Source organism: Diuraphis noxia, unplaced genomic scaffold, assembly GCF_037042655.1.
Source record: "Diuraphis noxia isolate RWA-SAM2 unplaced genomic scaffold, SU_Dnox_SAM2 contig0001, whole genome shotgun sequence".
NCBI classification, from domain to species: Eukaryota; Metazoa; Arthropoda; class Insecta; order Hemiptera; family Aphididae; genus Diuraphis; species Diuraphis noxia.
In genome coordinates, this window is record NW_028301711.1 from 98,714,570 (window position 1) to 98,733,803 (window position 19,234).

Below are 19,234 nucleotides of genomic sequence, written 5' to 3' on the forward strand. Positions count from 1 at the left end.
ACCCACGAGCAAAGGGGAACACTTTCCTCGTGACCTGTGAGCCGCACCGCGTGAGACCCGAGGGTCAAGTCGGTGGAACTCACAGGCTTTGATACACGCAGTGGCGAATGAACGCCAAAGATTTATTTAGAAGGGGGAAAACAAACAAAAAAAATTTATATTAATAAAATAATAAGCGTAAAGTCTTAGGATAACTATGGGGATATATTTTACATGGTTGTAATAAATAATCTATCTATACTATTATATAAAATTGTAAGGGTTTTTCTTAGACCGCGCTAACCGAGAAAACTACTGAACCGATTTGGTTGAAATTTTTTTTGGCTGAAACCCGACACTCCGTTGAAGGTTATAGTAACACTTTTGTCAATAAAAAAAAAGTATAAAGTTCATACAAAATCAAAAACAGAATCAAAGTAGTGACGCCCTCTTTCGGCCAAAAAATATAGTAAATATTTTTAGTTGTTATCCAAAGAGGATGAGTTGTTCTTATATAAAATGGAAACATATGGTAAACTTATTGTATGACATGTAGTTACTATTGGTTACTGATTCATAGAAACCTAATACTATGTTTGTTTTTTTTTATATTATTATTATTATAAATGTGTCATAAATCTTTTTGTTAAATAGTTTGTGCTTTGTTTGATAAAATATACTTATTTTTACTTATCATGGCGAGAGCGTCAAGAACACGCATTGGAAGAAGAACTGCCTATGCAACTCGAATGTATAACAGAATTCAACAAGATATCACAACAGTACATTCTCAAACACTTGCACAGGAGCAACGTAACGCTTTGAGTATGAAATCAGCGTTTAATTATCAATCCGAGATTGATTATTTAAATATTAAAGCGCTTCAAATAGGACCAATGATTATATTATGTCCTAAGTGCCATGCAAAAAAATGGAAAGAAGAAACCTATAAAGTTGTTTTACACCAATTTGAGGATCTTCCAGACTTAATTAAAAGTATAATTGATAATTCTCACCCTCTATCAAAACATTTCCTTGATAATTTTAGATGGTATAATACTCTGTTCAAATTACATCATTTGGAGCAAACGAAATAGCTGAAGAGAACTTCATGCCCAATTTTAAAATTCAGGGTCAAGTGCATCATTTAATAGGTAGTTTATTACCCGAGATTGGAAATAATGCTAAATTTTAACAAATATATTATATGTTAGAGTCGGATCAAATATCTATTCGAACATTATTACAAAACATTATCCAGTCAATTCGCTATGTTCGATATGTTTGCTATAAATACTGCTAGCATGATCACAAGCAACGAATTTAATTAACAGTTTGAGACATTCAAGAGGTAGGATTTTTAACGGGCTACGAAGTGCACGGGTTCAGCTAGTATATAATATAATGCACATGGCAAAATGCACAAAATACAGGGAAAAGTATATAATATAATGCTACGGCACCGACAAGCGGTTACCGGCACGGAATAATCATCATACGTCGGTATGACACATTATACTATTACATGTGTTAAAGGAAAATACCCACGGCTCCGCATGACGGTTACCGGGGCACCTATGAGAAAAAATGGAGCATAAATAGAAATACGTTGTAGTGATACATAATCAAAATGAAAAAAGAAAAGAAAAAGTTGTGATACATAATCAAAATGAAAAGGGGGAAATAGTTTTGTACATTACACAAATGATGATGACTTGAGTTGTGGCTGGATGACGAAAGTGTGGATGACCGACGGCTGGGATAGGCTGGCCAGTCGGCCGTCGACCCCCAAGACACGTGGTCGACATGGCCCATCGGCGTCGGTCATTGGGAAAACGGAGGCTTCGCCCGACATCGGGCCCGACGTCGTCGCTTAGCCCATCATTTCGTACATTACGAGTATGGATGACAATACAAAAAAAACTATAAGTTGACTATTGACCACGAGGTTGATCGGACCGCAGAATGAGTGGGCCGGTGGTGTTCGTTACGTCTTGACGGGAATACGTTGGTTTAAAAAGTGAAGATGGCTGGCGAACGGTGTCCGGTCGCTGGCCGTTGTTGTCGCAATTGATGTCGTAGTAGGGAAGGTCAGGGTAGGCGTATTGCGGGATTTTACAATAATATGGGTAATTAAAATAATTGCACTGCGGCGATCGCACCGACGGACGCGACAGAGGCGCCGACGGCAGCCGATGACGACATGTTACGGTGACGACGGTGAACACTTTTGCAGGCGGGGAGGTCGGGGATCAGTTATTGCATAACATAGTGGTAATCGCGGGCGCGCTATTATATTAATGGGACTGTCACTGGCCGACAGGTATGCTGATATCCTAGGTATTGGGTATACCCAGTGGTTTAATAATAATAATAAGGCCTGAAATTCTGTGACGTTACAAGCTATATGCCTAAATGTAGTTGGATATCCCACAACGACGATAAATGATAATTGATGGGTACCTAACCATTTACGATCCGTCTTCCATAATAAACCATTTTCTAGGAAAAAACCCATTTAATTAAGCTATGTGTGTGTATTGGGAGATGTAGATAAGAAAACGCTGCCTGGTGCTGTAACTTACTACTGTTGAAGACAGGATAAAATGTAATTATTATCGTGATAGGTAATAGGACTAATAGGCAACTGACTACTGAGCAACTCGAACTCATTGGTAAAGTACTGAAAATTATTTAACTGTTCATGTTTATTTTTTATTCAAATAATATTTATTATATTATACCTATTATAATGAGTGGTGCAAAGGTGGTTAAAAGTAATGTTTACTGCTCTGTCTACAACTGTAATTGTATGGGCCGGGAACGGACAATAATAGGCCGTGCGCCCGGTTACCAAAATACTTCGCGCTTAATAAGTATTATACTAACACACCGACCGACCTTTGTAAATTTGTGTTAGTTGTATATAGCTCAACTAGAATTGGTTGGGTTCGCCGCGCAAATACTAGTGAGCTATGTAATGTGGTGGTGTGTAAGTGTGTATATATGTTTGTGTGTATACTTAAATCTAAGACGAATAGGTAACTCTATAATAAATAATGGTAACTCAAATGCAAATATGGTATAAAATATGATATAATAATAAAATAAGCAAATTACGGCCCTTTTGGCCCAACAAGTAAAAAATGTATATAATAAACCAAAATGCCGGTTCGGCAAAACCAGGTATAAAAGGTGTATATAGATATGAAAAAAGTGCAATTATATAAAAAATCACACTAAAAGGTATAAAAAAACAAACGTGATAACTATATGGTCCTTATGACCGAATAGAATAAAATATTAGTATACAGGTATATGATAAATAATAAAAAGTAGTTAAGGCCCTTCTGGCTCAATAACACAATTATAATATATAAAAACAGCTGTTAGAGCTGAAAGCTCGGGTAATTGATATAAAAAATACATAGCCCTTTTGGCTCAACAGAATAGATGTTACAATACTTAATAATATAATAATAATAAATAAATAACAATAAACAATAACTCACGGCTTGTCGGTGCACTGCTGGCCAGCTGCTACCTAAGCCTATATACACTAAATAAAATTCACACCCAATAAATATAATATAATTACAATGAAATTAATGACTAGTAATGTCGCACACGTATATAATATAAAGTAAAAGATATGGCGATTACGCGTATATAAATTCACGCAACAAATATAAAAGGCATAATAATATGACAAAAAATAATTATAAGTTAATAACAAGAAATAGCAATTCGTGCATAAAAAAAGAATATATTATTCGCAACGGCCTAGCATCACGACGACGGACGGAGGAGAACAAAATTGCGGCGGCCGTGTTAAGCTGCGCGCACCGGTGAGCCGGCGGCAGTAGATAACGCGCCGATACTAGATTCGCATAATATTATATAATTCACAAGACACAAAATATAATTAAAACAAAATAAATATAAAAATAACGGCTGGTGCTCGCGAGTGTTTGTGTATGTGTGTGATTGTGTCGATCGGCTGTTCCTCCGTAACCGATAGTATTTTAATATATTATATTATATTAATTTATGGCGGCAACAGTAATACTTATTATTGCGAAGACAAATCAGTAAGTTTTCATTGGTTCCCTAAGGAAAAACAATGTAATGTACCTTGGACGAATAAAAATGGAATAATTGAATACATTGATCGACGAAGAGCCTGGGCCATTAATTTGCGAATGGATAAAAAAAACATTGAAAAAAAAATTAAAAGTGTGTTCTAAACATTTTACCATTGAAGATTTTTATAAATCAACTCCAGGTTTGTCTATTTTCACCAAATACCAAAATATCTTAAAAATCTAAGATTTGTGTGATATAGTTTTTGTAGGATCAAATAAATTTTAAATTACATAATATTCTAGGTGTTACAAAGGTATCAAGACGCTTATTAAAAACTTCAGTACCAACTCAAAATCTTCCTAAATCAGCTGTAAATATATTATGTTCGTCTATGAAACGATCCTCTCCTAAAAAAAAGACTTACTTTAAAAAAATCAGTCACTATAATTGAGGTAAACAACATTGAATTTAATTAAACTATAATATATTATAAGTTATAACTAAATTTTTAAGTTATCAAAATACTTGAATTGTTTTTGTTAATTTTCTTTTCTTCATAATATATTTAATGTAGCAAATCAAAAGTTTGGATTTTGTAAGTTCAGAAGACCCTGTTGCTGAATGTATTGAAGAAAATGATACTCAAGACAAATTAAACAGTGCTCCAGAAAACCTAACTAATGAAGTTCAAGAATTTAATTTCACTCATACAAGAGACTTCAGTGCCCAAGTGTGTAGTGGTGATCTATCATCTCATTTTATTTTACTTTTAGATTCAAATCAAAAGCTGAATACAATGACAGGAATCCCTTCTCAACAAATACTCAATAAAATAGTGGAGTTGTTTTCTTTGCAATACCCAGATGTCAGAGCTCACCAATTAAGTATTAAAGAAAGAATTGTTCTTGTATTTATGAAACTAAAACAAGATCTTTCTTTTTCTGTTTTATCGGTTTTTTTTTCAAAATATTAGTGTATCAACTTGTAGACAAATTTATTTAACTATTTTACCGCTACTTGGTACAATATTTGAACATTTGATTTACTGGCCCTCAAAAGATGAAATAATGTCCAATATTCCATTTTGTTTCAAAAACTTTTCTAATGTAAGGGTGGTCTTAGATTGCACTGAAATACCAGCTCAAAAGCCAAAATGCTTGTCTTGTAAAATAAAACTATATAGTTATTATAAGTCACAATTCACACTTAAGTTTTCGCACTTATCGACTGGTATAACATGATAATCATCATCAAAACTACTGTAAATTAAAAAGTCACAACTAGTAACATTTAACATTACCATACCCAACTGTACCTGTGCATAGTAAGCATGTTTTTTTTTTTAATAACCCAATTGTCTTTTGTATCTTTAACAATGAACTTTATAGAATTTAATAAATCTAAAGATCCTAATGTTTTAGTATAAAAGGGCATTTAATTTCTAGCAATTTAATAGGAGTATTTGTTAAGTTATCTAAAACAACTCCATCAGGTGAATAACCTAACCATCTTGCTTTATTAGAAGTTATAAAGCCACACTGCATTACTAATTTACCAGTTTTTTTTTCATATAACTCCCTTGCAACTGCTTCATACTGAATCCCATGTCTTACATATTTGTTGCTGAAAATTGTTGGCCAAAAATATTTAATAGCTTGTTGAGACCATTCTTCATCACTTTTAGGTCGCTGATTGAATGTATATAATTTATAGCATCTACTACCTGTAATTCTAAACTGGTGAACTTTATGCCAAAGTGATTTGTCTGTTTCGGATGTAATACGTATGTAGTCCAAATTGTATTCTTCTAAGGCAGACCAAGTTTTTTCACAGCAACTTCCCAAGTTTAATACTGGATATTCTTGAACTTGAGTTAATAATTTATGTTCAGTTATAGGAAATAAATTAGAACTCTTAAGAATAAGTTCAGTAGTTTGCTCTTTAGATTTATAACATCCGCGTCCTTAATTATGAGTGGCTATTGCAGAATTCGCACTAACAGATATAAATTCACTTCTAAAACAACAATATCAAAATAACTATTTTAACATAAATATAAAATACCTAAGTACCAGAGAGTGTTCACAAGGGGGGATGACATATCCCCCACACCATGACCTTTTGCATGTACATACAATATTATGTTATGTGAATTTGTGTCTATGACTATTGTTTCAACAAAACAAAATACAGTCCTTCAACACAATTTGAAAAAGCTGAGCATAGCATGCCACTCATAAGTATAAATCTAATTTATAAATTGAAAGTGTAAAAGCTCATTATAAGATGAAAAGAGCACCTTGAATTGATACTTAATAATAGTTGCAGGCAATTTTTATTAATCATCAATTAAATTCACAATCACACAAGTTATACCTTATTAGATTGCCAAAGTTTGATGTAGAAGAAACATTACAAGCTATGCGGCAAGCATTTTTTACACAACAATATTCGCCTGTTAATGAAGAAATGGTGATAAAACCTAAGCTAGTCATGCAGGAACATATTTAGTAAATAAATAAAGTAAAAAATATATAAATACTAATTGGAACTGGTTTCTATTGCTCCAAAGAACGGTGTTTCAGCGTTGACCATTGACATTTAACATCTGTCAAAGATAAAGTTTGAATATCTTCAATATCTCTATGGTTTCTAAAACAAACATAAAAAAAAATAATATAAATTAATTAATAATAATAAATAATTTGGTTTTTTATAATTACTTATTATGATCAATTAACATTATTTAATAGGCAATAAGTGGTGTTTAAAACTAATAATTCACCATGTTTAATTTACCTGTTAAGATGTAAAAGTACTGCAACTACATGTTTGCAGCATTCAGAAGCACCAGCCTTACATGTACATACAAAATCAATAATTGCAATAAAATTCCCTTTCATTAACAGTTGACCAGTTATCTCATGAGGCTTTTCAGATAAATTAGAAGATTGAATAACTAAACTTTTTATAGTTGTAGTATTAGCGTTCTAAACAAAAGAGAAAATATTTTATTTTAACAAAACAAGATATCACCCTGTTCACATTAAATTAAAAGTATTTGGAATTTACATTTTCAATTTGAATTTTACCACACACACAATATGGTTGGAATTGATGACTTGTTCGCCTTCTATCAAATTTCTTGAACTGCTAGTACACTTGGCGTACATAAAAATATCGTTTAAACTGATTCGCATTTTGTAAAATTCACACATTCACATTCGTTTTGAAAATAGTGCTTTATAAATTATAAACATTATATTATTCAGTATGTACGTGCGGTGTTGATAATAATTTTATCCTGCTTTCGTGGCCATCTTCAAAGCGATAACAGCGCACCTAGTGTTATTTAACTCTCCCGATACTGTATAGTATGTACATTATATAATATCGGTCCATTACTTACGATTGTTATCATACTATTCATACTTATAATACTATCCTGTGTATAGTGAAGATAATAGGTATACTCCTAATATATTATCCGCTATCATAAATTTATCGTATGGTGTTGTGGTGGAGAGGGCGACTTTAGGTTTGCGGAACGACGCCGTCGTGTGCAACGTCAAGCCATATTGTCTATGTCTATCTGTATGATACATTTTGAAGACAACTGAACATGTAACATTGTATTTATTAAGAAGATTTGTAAGTTTTAATAAATTGATAACGTTGTAATCTTATGCTATGATGTTTGAAATCCAATTTGTATTATACACTCACAGTGAATTACTGTTACTTTATTAATTCATATTTTATGTTTGTTAAAAAAAAACAGAAAAATTACCATTTCAATGTAATAGTTTAATTAAAAGAATTTATGTTGATTCATTAATTTGATTACTACACATAATGTTTGATTAAACATTAAAATGTAGTATGAATAACTCACTATTTAATATTTAACATATTATTTGACTTAAACTGTATTCATAACTTTCTACATATATAATATACCACAAACTTAATATGTTGTTTGTGTTATTGTTACATGCATATAACATAAACTCGACATTATTTTTTAATGAATAACTTTATAATACAATTTAATATGAAAAAATTTCATGAATTACCTACTACCGCCAGTACAAACTAATTACCTGTTGCTTTATTTACATTAGATCACTAAGACACTAAGATACGTAATAATTATATTAATCGGATTATATTTGTTTTAATGCAATGATGATACCCTATGCCATGATTTGTAACCTTTAATTATAATAGTTTTAAGTTTCCAACTGTGTACACAACCTTTTTTCCGAATGAAAAAGAGAGTAAACATACAGTTTTCTACCCTTCATTTTTCAACTGTTGAGTGACTTCATAACTTTTTAAGAACAAACGCTTGATCACAAAGATCAAAACTCCGATATACATTTGCGTACCTACATTGCCTTTCGATTTAATACACACCACACATTATAGCAGTGGCGGCTCGTGGCTTGGACGACGGGACGATCGCACCCCCTACTAAAATTAATTAAAAGAAGAAAATTTATTTTTTTTTTTAATTCTATAATTTAAAAAAAATAATTTTTATTAAGACCTAACTTAAATTTCTAGTATATTTTGTCGTATACGAACATTAAATTTGTTTCCCTTAGATACCAGGAGCATATGGGTACGCTGGTACGCATGCACACACGAGCAGTGTCTGGACGACCGGCAGCGTCGTCCAGACGTAATATTCTGAATACGTACATTTTAACTGATAGCAATGCAATCGTGTGCGTGCGGGTACGTTTAAGCTGCGATCTTATTGCGGGATTTGGACGACCGGCAGCGTCGTCCAGACGTAATTCTGAATACGTACATTATAACCGATGGCACCGCAGTCGTGTGCGTGCGGGTACGTTTTAGCTGCGAACTTATTGCGGGGTCTGGACGATCGGCAGCGTCGTCCATAAAGAAAAATATTAGTGTTTATTTTTAAAATTAACCGTATACGCTCGTTGTTATCGGTTGCTAATCGCTATTGTTATTGTCGATTATTATCTTGAAACATTTTTATTATTTATGACACTTTAATAATAAAATAATATATACATGTATACATGCGTGTACATTTGAACTGCGGTCTTATATACGCGTTTTTGACGACTGGTAGCGTCGTCCATGATATAATTATAATATTATTTTCATTTCTATTTTCTTCTGCGGCCTGCGAGGCTGCGACTAGTAGGAAACGGCTAAGATTGTCGTCATTGCATACATCTTATAACTTGTAAGTGAACAATTTATTATTTTTTTATTTTAATTACCTATTTCAACATGTCAAATAATGTTATAATAAATGTTTCATTTTATTATTTTCATTATACTTAATTTGACAATTTGTTATATCTATGACTAGAGGGCAGGGCATTAATGTATTATATTTAAAGTCGCACCCCCATCACCAGCACCCACGAGCCGCCACTGCATTATAGATATTATCTTATGGATATATATCTGTTCACAAAGAGTAAAAACTAACAAAAACAACAACAAAAAACCAAATAATTTGAAAAAAAAATTTATTGTTGAGCTGAAAACAAATAAAATTAAGAGGACGTTTCACCCGCATGTGTTGTCTCCGTCTTACAAGTGCGTAACATTACAAAAACTTTTACGCGCGGGAAAGAACCGAGAAAGATACAGTTATAACTAAGAAACGAAATTTTCATCACATAAAAAGGAGAATTTTGTCTGTGCAATATCGTTTTTATTTTTTCGATATCAGAACTACAAAAAAAGTTATTCATGCTTAAAAAACGCAAAATTAATGTATTATAAAACAATAAGAATTTTTGTTGTATAAGTGATATCGAAAAAATAAAAACGATATTGCACAGACAAAATTCACCTTTTTATGTGGTGAAAATTTCGTTTCTTAGTTATAACTGTATCTTTCTCTGTTCTTTCCCGCGCAAAACAGTTTTTGCAATGTTACGCACTTGTAAGACGGAGACAACACATGCGGGTGAAACGTCCTCTTAATTTAATATTACAAAACATTGTATTTAACTAATATTGTTCAACTGAAAACTTACTGGATGTTTCCATGCTCTGAAATTTATAAAATGTATTGAATTAGCATTTTCGTCAGCAACTATTTAAAATTAGTATTAGATACTTACATCACCCTTCACCTCCACCGCCGCTATTCCATCTGTCACTGAAGACACGGCGGGGTCTTCAGTGACAATTGGTGGCTGTGGTGGCTTTGGTGGTGGTGTTGATGGGGGTGCGGGAGGGGGCGGCACAGATTGCCGTCCAGGAGTCGGTGGTGCTGTAAAAATGATTAATATTAAATACAACTGCAGGTCGTGGTAGAATATCACACATACTCACCAAAACAATTCCGCACTATGTGCCCCCTCCTCTTACACCTAAAACATCCTGAAACACAAATAAACAATGTTTAGATCGAAATTTGTATTTGGTACGAGTCTACTCACTGAGGTTTTTTTTTCCTCCTTGCAGGCGGCGGCCAGGGTTGGAAGAGTATATAGGTGCATTGTACACCTGTACACCCTTCCCAAAAAATTTAAAGTTTTGAACGACTTTCATTCTAAAACAGAAAAAAAAATTTTAATGAATAATTTTCGCAGTTAATTATTCTACTTCTGTGACGTGTAGGATTGCATTACAACATTTAAGAACCTATACAGCATTTCAACAAATCGCTTACTACACACTGACTCTGGTTATTACAGAAATGTTTTCATCTACAGATCTACAAAATTTTTATAAAATTACACATTATTATGAATTAACGAGAAATAAACTGAACACGTGGCCTGTTACAACGACAAACTACACACATTACATATGCAGTGACTTCCACAAAAAATTATTTTTCCATAGAAACTATTCTGCGTATAAGTACACGTTAGTACGTTACGTGTTTCGAGTTAAGAGGCTGTCAGCGCAGCGATGTTACTATAAAATTCTAACCCAAGAGCCACAATTTTATGGCCCCTAAGATTCGTTTTTTTTTTTTTTTTTTTTTTTTTTATTAAATTTAAGTAAAATTATAGTGACCAATAGTTTTAACGGTATAAACCTAACCTTTTGACTATACAGAGTGGTTTTAATTATTGATTTTGGTTACCTTCCAGTCCCTAAAATATCCAAATTTTCGTACTACACAATACACACATAGTCCCAAATCAGTCAAATTTAAATTATACATAGTACCTATCAACCTATCAATTAATATTAATACGTATTTACAATAAATAATTTTATTTAAATAAAGTAGAATTTCTATTTAACAAATTTAAAGGTTCTTTAAACAAATTTGTGAAATAGAATTTTTGTTGAAAAATTTTTTTTTACATAAAACTCATCATTTTAAGTGTACAAAATGCATGAAAATAATAATACATAATATCAGAAATGAATAAAAATAAATTTAAATTACCTAGGTATATGGATTATTGGATTATGGGGTATGTGAATTATAGTTTTTTTTTATTCTTTGTGGTCGAAGAACCTTCTGATATCCTGTATTAATATTATTATTTTAAAATTGTATAGAATATATTATTATATAAAGGTTTAATGTGAATAACACACTTTTAAATTTCGTACTGCACGCTGAATTTTTCGTACTACACACAATTTTAGAGACTGTGATACCTACAATCATTTAAAAAACACGATTCATTAAGAATTTACAAAAACAAAACAACCTGGAACACGTGTTTTTTTGTGATTGTAACCACATATATAGAGTATTAGCGATTTCAATAACAATTTACATTTCTGCAGAAATAATTATACATACCAGTGCATGTTACGTAAAGGGATACCGTTCTACACGTAGGAAAAGGATTTCTGCTTTACGATAATTTACGAAGAAGATTTAAAATTTTGATTTTGAATATCGCACGAATATTTTAACTTTTCCAAATTTTATGAAATTATAAATCACTATAAATTATTATAAATAAAAAACAAAAAACTGAACACGTGGCCTGCAATGACCACTGCACAGTGCATAGTGCAATAACTAAAAAAAAAAATAAAAAGATTTTCTCATACATTACTTTACAGCAGTGTTACGTGTTTGAGTTAACTTAAAGGAATACCTACAAAAATTCACATTGATTCAAACGCACATGTGCCGAAAAAGGCCTTTCAACTTTACGATATTCTACTAAATGGTTATCGAATATTTTCTGGGATAGAATATCATATTAAATATTAAAATTATTTTAAAGTATTTAAAAAAGAAAATAAATAAAAAAAAACGTGAGACAAATCTAATATATATATAAAAGTACCTTAAACAAATATTTAATATCAACAAAGGTCTACTTACTCGATTACCGCTAGATTGTTAAATGAAATTAGTCTTACGTCTCCCGATCACATAGCCTGTTGCCAAAAAAGTATTTTCCATCACTCTTCTAAATTGGTTACATACAATAACTGCGCGATTAAACGAAAGGTGCGTATGACAGAGATCAATAGTGGATATGGCCGATACGGGAGATAGACAAAGACCGTGTCGTAAAACACGCCTTGGATAACAATATATTTATGTATAGAAAAACATTAAACACCGTTCGATCAAATATCATTCTTTATATAACTTAACATTATACCATAAAACTTTACTATCTACACGACTACACGCATAACATGATTTTTGAATGTCTATGAAATCCGCCTTATACTAAAATACCTATTCAGTATTCCCTAAATATTAATTCCACTTATCGTCGTGTCTGTATACTTGAATTGATGTAGCACATTGTCCAACTTGAGTAGCTTACTTAAAAATTAATCGATGTTCATCTGTGTTGACTGACTTGCTAGACACTTCAAAATGAATTTCAAAATATTACTTTATTTTTAACATACGAAAAAGCACCGGACATGAGACGTGGAACCGTATTATTCAATTGCCGACTTCCGTGGGCAATGTGACATATCTAGACACTCAAACTCGAAATTCAAACTTCCCGCCTTCGAAACGCGATCACCAACACTTAGCCATACCATACTTGAATTGATGTAGCACATTGTCCAACTTGAGTGGCTTACTTGAAAATTAATCGATGTTCATCTGTGTTGACTGACTTGCTAGACACTTCAAAATTACTTTTTTTTTAACATACGAAAAAGCACCAGACATGTGACGTGAGGCCGTATTATTCAATTGCCGACTTCCGTGGGCAATGTGAGAAATCTAGACACTCAAACTCGAAATTCAAACTTCCCGCCCTCGGAACGTGATCACCAACACCGAGTCTTATCAAAACTCCTTATCACATAGACAATTTTTGTTTTTCAACCAACAATTCATTTTTTTTGTTAAAAAATAAACTACGTCATTATCGTTTCCAGCCAACACCAACCACTCACAGCGAGTCTCACGGAACCCCGAGTTTCAGGACAGCGAGTTTCCGATGGCAGCTAGTATCAAAAATAAAACGCATTTCAACGAAGGTGCAAAATAAAAACCTGTGCCAAATTTGTATACTATATATCATTTTTATTTTTATTGTAAACAGTATTAAATATTGATTGAGGCTCTTAAAAATAACCTCCTGGAATGACAGCTGGTCGACCAGTAAGTCTCCGTTCAACAGACAATACATTCATTGTATAATTTTGTGCCCTGTGAGCTCAATTGTGTATTTCAAATGATTGTTGTTTCCAAGAACCGGAGACCACCCAAAACTAAGTTTTACAGCAATGCATGCCTATACATTTCACAACAATATATGGCCACCCGCTGTCAATGCTGTCATATTGGCCGTCTCCACGAAACTGAACGATCTTTGCCTGTATTTGGTCTTGATAATATGGCTATGTGTCGTGTATATATATATATATATATTTATATACGAAAAGTTCACATAATATTTTGACGTTCATAATTTTCCTTTTGGAAATGTAATTCAAATTAAATACAAAATGAGAAATTTAAAAATTAAATAACTTTTTAACAGTTGAAACACTTGAAACTGCAATAATTGATTTTCACTAGATTTTACTTTAGCAACCAGATTTATGAGAAACTAGGGAATGGATTTTGTTTTTTAAGATCAGTGAGGGGGTAAAAATTTTAGAAACAGACGACCAAATTTTTGTACAATTAGAAATTAGTCCGAAATTAGTTACATACTCATACTTAAAAAAAGGTTCCGGCAAAAAATTTCCCATTATGACATAATAAATTAAAATAAATTAAATTATAAAGTATAAATTAAATTTTGAAAGCATCTTGAATAATAAAAAAAGTGAAAAAAATGGTAATTTTTACGCATATACGATTTTTAAAAGAATCGATTTTTTTTTTATGTAATCTGCAACTAAAAACCAAACGACCGAAGACACTTGATATTTTCACCAAATATTTATTTTATTAAGTCTCATGACGTACGATGATATTTTCAAAATATTTTGACTATTTTTGAGCTATTTAAGGCCTTGTTAAATTATTTGAAGTTTGTAAAAAAAATTAAGTTATTCTGGATAAATAATTTTTCACTCAGTAGGTATAAAAGCGAATCATAAAAAGCTAAATAAAAATGTTGATATTAATCTTATTTTTTTTCTCTTCAAAACTGAACACTACCTTTACCTAATCAGTTGGAACATAAAATCAATAAAAAATATTTTTCAATTTGGATTTTGTTTTCACTTTGAATTTTATTCTGATTTGTATAAATAAATAATAAGGAATTAAACTATTCATCGAGTTTTAGGTATTAGTATTTTATTTTATTTAGGTACTTGTTACTTATGTGTTATGACAGAAGATAGGTGAGGGAGAGCAGTGGCCAGTAGTTTTTCCGTTATATTTAAAAGTGAAATCTATTTTTATGATTTCAATAAATTTAGTTAAATCTTAACTAGTAGGTATCATATAGCAGCTGACGCGATATTTTATTTTATAAACACTCCCAAACATATTTTCCCGGAAGTATTCAAAATTGATTGTTCCGTTTTACAAACGAATTCTTATCGACAACCCTATGTTGGCATCTTCAAGGCAGCTTGAGAATAATGTGATATTGTGTTATTAACATTTAATACATCGGCGTAGTGATGATTCAGGTCCGATTCGCCGACATCCAATTGGCTGAACGCGGTTTTCGGAATAAGTTTAAACTGAGTTTGTTTTAATTTATAAAATTTTTTTCACGAATTATTATACACAGTTGAAAATTAATATTAAAAATACATATTATAGTCACATTTTTTTATAACCATTTAAAGTTTGAGTTTTAACGTGTTATAACTTAACAATATAGGACGAAGTGGTAATAAATCCCACAAAAACTATAACACAGAAATTTAATGAAATCCGAAGATTAATTATGGCTTCAGGACAGAAGGTTCTACGGAAGCCGAAGTAAATGACGCTATACCAATTTATACTAGTGTAAAAAGTTCGGCATACAGAAAACGTATGAAATTAATGCCAACGTTACCCAAAAAGCTGTCTGAATTAAATATTGAAGGTGACTGATGATCAACGAATGACGGAAAAGATTTTCGTTTAGGTATTTATACTAAATTATTTATTTATATACTATTACTAATACATAATAATATTATCACAGGATGTGATGGCATGGATAATAAAATCGTTATATTTGGTACGGAAGGATTTTTACGTCGTCTTTGTTCTGGTAATATAGTTTTTATGGATGGCACTTTAAATCAGCGCCGAAATTATCTACACAAATTTATACCTTACACTGCTTTGTTGTAGGATTGATGATACCTCTAGTAATTATTATTTTATTTTAAAATTTTATTTAAAATAACGAATAAATCTGAAAATAGAATATACTTCTTAGGCTTACGCATTATTGCCCAATAAAAGTACATCAAATTATTCAAGAATGTTTGAAATAATAAAAGAAGTGGCATTAAAAAATGAATTAGAGTTTCCAAATAGATTTTGAAATTGGAATGATCGTCTCTATTCGACAGTGATTTGGTTCTGATAAACCCGTAAAAGGGTGTTTATTTCACTTTGGGCAATCTATTTGGCGTAAAGTTCAAAGTTTGGGATTAGTTTATGATTATACACATGAAGATGGTATTAAAATAGTTGTCCGTCGTTGTCGTATATTGTAGACAGTCATCGGAATAAAATTATTTAATACATATGTAATATAAGTGGGAATATTTTTATTATAAATTGCTAGCATAGGTCGGGCCGAGGAAGCAAAATGTGCTGAGGCGACAATTATATTCTATATATAACACCGCCGTACGCGCAGGCACAGGAGAGTCCGGGGGTCGCTGAGTGTTTAGGCGAGAACGCTGGTACTACGATCGTACGTTTATATGTGAAACGATAGTACGGGCTACCCATCTGGACTTGTCAGTGTTTTATTATTATTTTATGTTTGTTTTGTTTTAATAAAAGTGTTCCGACCTGTAAGATTTTATGTTTTGTTTGAGAGGTCACACAATTCTACCTTACTCCTTGAATCCGATCTGTAACCGGTTAATTTATGGTCGTTGACGATTTAAGGCTTAAACGGTGAAGGTATAGTCCTACGTTAATTGTATTCTTTCAAATCTGATCTGTAACCGGTTAATTTATGGTCGTTGAGGATTGAAAGTCTAAACAGTAAGGTAGCGATATCGTCTTTCTCGAGAGCCAAATTGTAACCGGTTAATTTATGGTCTTTTGGTAACTCAAGTGTCGATAGAGGTATATCATCGAAAGGTGCATACGAGGCGTGTCCCAAAAGTAAGGTCTCCATGCTCCTAGAGCCATAAATAAATAAATTTTTCAAAATTTGGTAACACTGTTGTATAGGGTCGGTCGTACCCTTTCCAACGAGAGGCGGCTCAACTAGATCCGAATGATCCGATGTTTAGTTTGCGTCTGACACGCGTTTAAGATGGACGTTTCTATGTCAGCCGCCGCCACCTCTATTCCCGTGTATGCTCAATGCGAACTTCGCGCCGTTATTCGATTTTTGCATTCAACGGGTGAAACACCAATATCCATTCATCGAAAACTTTGTCAAACATATGGTACGAGTTGCATGTCTTTAAAAAATGTTAGAAAGTGGTGTAGAGAATTTTCAGGAGGTCGGACGGAAGTTCATGATGAACAAAGAAGTGGAAGGCCTTCGATTTCAGACGAGTTGAAAGAACAAATTGAAAGAGAGCTTCGTGAAGATCGACGAGTGACGGTTCGAGATCTCGAACAAAGATTTGAGTTGTCAAAAAGCACCATTCAAAGGTTTTTTAATGATATGGGCTATCACAAATGTTGTGCTCGGTGGGTGCCTAAAATGTTGACCGAGGACCATAAGCGCCAACGCATTGAGACTTCTCGAGAATTTTTGTCTCGTTATGCCGAACAAGGAGAGGATTTTTTAGACTCCATAGTAACGGGTGATGAGACATGGGTTTACCATTTCACTCCTGAGTCCAAACAACAGTCACTGGAGTGGAGACATTCTCGCTCACCGAAAAAAAGAAAGTTTAAAGTGACGCAATCTGCTCGAAAAATCATGGCCACTGTTTTTTGGGACAGGAAAGGAGTTCTGTTGATTGAGTTTATGCCAACTGGGACAACCATTAATGCAGCTTCGTATTGTGAGATTTTGAAAAAACTTCGCAGAGCCATCCAAAATCGAAGACGAGGCATGCTGACGAAGGGTGTTTGTCTATTGCATGACAATGCCCGACCCCACGTTGCCCGTGACACAAAAGCACTCTTGGAAAAGTTTGGTTGGGATGTGATCTCCCATCCCCCTTATAGTCCAGATCTTGCCCCGTCCGACTACCATTTGTTCTTGAACTTAAAGAAACATTTGGGAGGGAAACGGTTAGAGACAGATGAAGAAGTGAAGACAGAAGTCACCCAATACCTAAATAAGGAGCTGGCGGCGAGTTTCTATGAGGCTGGCATACAAAAACTTCCAGAGCGCCTTGAAAAATGCATCCAAGTAAATGGCGATTATGTGGAAAAATAATTCATAAGTACTGTATATATAACCATGTAAAAAATATTTTGAATAAAGCTTATTTCGATTATTATAATTATGGAGACCTTACTTTTGGGACACGCCTCGTATATACGACATCGTCTTTGTTCATTAGCCTTAGTTCCGATGGAACAAATTGATAATTGTTGGACAGAAATTCATAGTGAAGCACCACAGTCAGAAAGTAAATATAATTTTTACGTAATTTATTAGAACTATATTAGCCAAACCTAATTTTTTACTATTATTATTTTAGGTGTGCTGAAATTATTAAATTATGTTACCGAAACATACTTGAATCCAGATATTTGTTTATTTAATAGAAATATGTGAAATCATTTTAATACAGATGGAGCAAGGACTATAAACCACCTTGAAGGATGGCATGCATCTCATAACAAAGCTGTTGGTAGACCAAAGCCAAACATATTTATTTTAATCAAAGAGCTAAAAAACCAACAAATAAACTTCGAGCTTGACCTCATAGCACAAAAAACTACAATCGGCCACAAAAGATGAAAACTAAATATAAAAAATTAGAAGAAAGGTTGTCATTTGCAAAAGAAAGGTAAAGCGTTTATGACATATATATAATAATACATTTTTTTCTAATGACGTTTCAAAATATAATTTTAGGCTACAAAATGGTAAAATTTGTATTTTGGTATACTTGGACGCAATAATGTTTCATTTTCAATTAGAAAACAGAATAGTTTTAAGTATATGTAATTAATTTTGAAAAAACAATGTTTGTAATTGACGTGATTTCTACAAATTTAAAACAGTAAATATTTAATAATTCAATAATTGCAATGTGAAATTGATTATTATCAGTTATCAGCATACACAGTTTACTAAAAAGCCCCTATATTTGCTTTCTATCACGAATAAGTATATTTAATTATTGTAATTTGACTTTTTTTTCCGTGGCTTTTTTTTCTGACTACCATGGATCTATAATGTTCATCGTAGCCGTACGTCTACAGTTTATCTACCATAATATTATTATACCTACATGCTTCAATAACGTTAATCAATATTATTACCACGATTATAATATTATACAGGTACCTATTATATCATTTACCTACTTTTATCTCATCGATATATTATATAATCGATTTCATGGGGACGTAGAGGACGTGAATTATAAATTTAATTTGTCAGTTAGTGTAACCCTAGACGTTATTTAG

At 32.5% G+C, this 19,234-nt stretch overlaps 1 long non-coding RNA gene and 1 pseudogene across 1 annotated transcript; one reads left to right on the forward strand and one right to left on the reverse strand.

The window, feature by feature from the left end:
- Window positions 1-10,109: 10,109 nt before the first annotated feature.
- LOC149062709 (uncharacterized) lies at window positions 10,110-10,626 on the reverse strand. Its single transcript, XR_016189328.1, has 3 exons — window positions 10,512-10,626; window positions 10,405-10,452; window positions 10,110-10,342 (listed from the first exon to the last, which is right to left on the reverse strand). It is a non-coding gene; the product is annotated as an uncharacterized LOC149062709 (long non-coding RNA).
- Window positions 10,627-15,123: 4,497 nt separating this feature from the next.
- Window positions 15,124-18,613, forward strand: LOC149062710 (uncharacterized; annotated as a pseudogene).
- The last annotated feature ends 621 nt before the right edge of the window (window positions 18,614-19,234 follow it).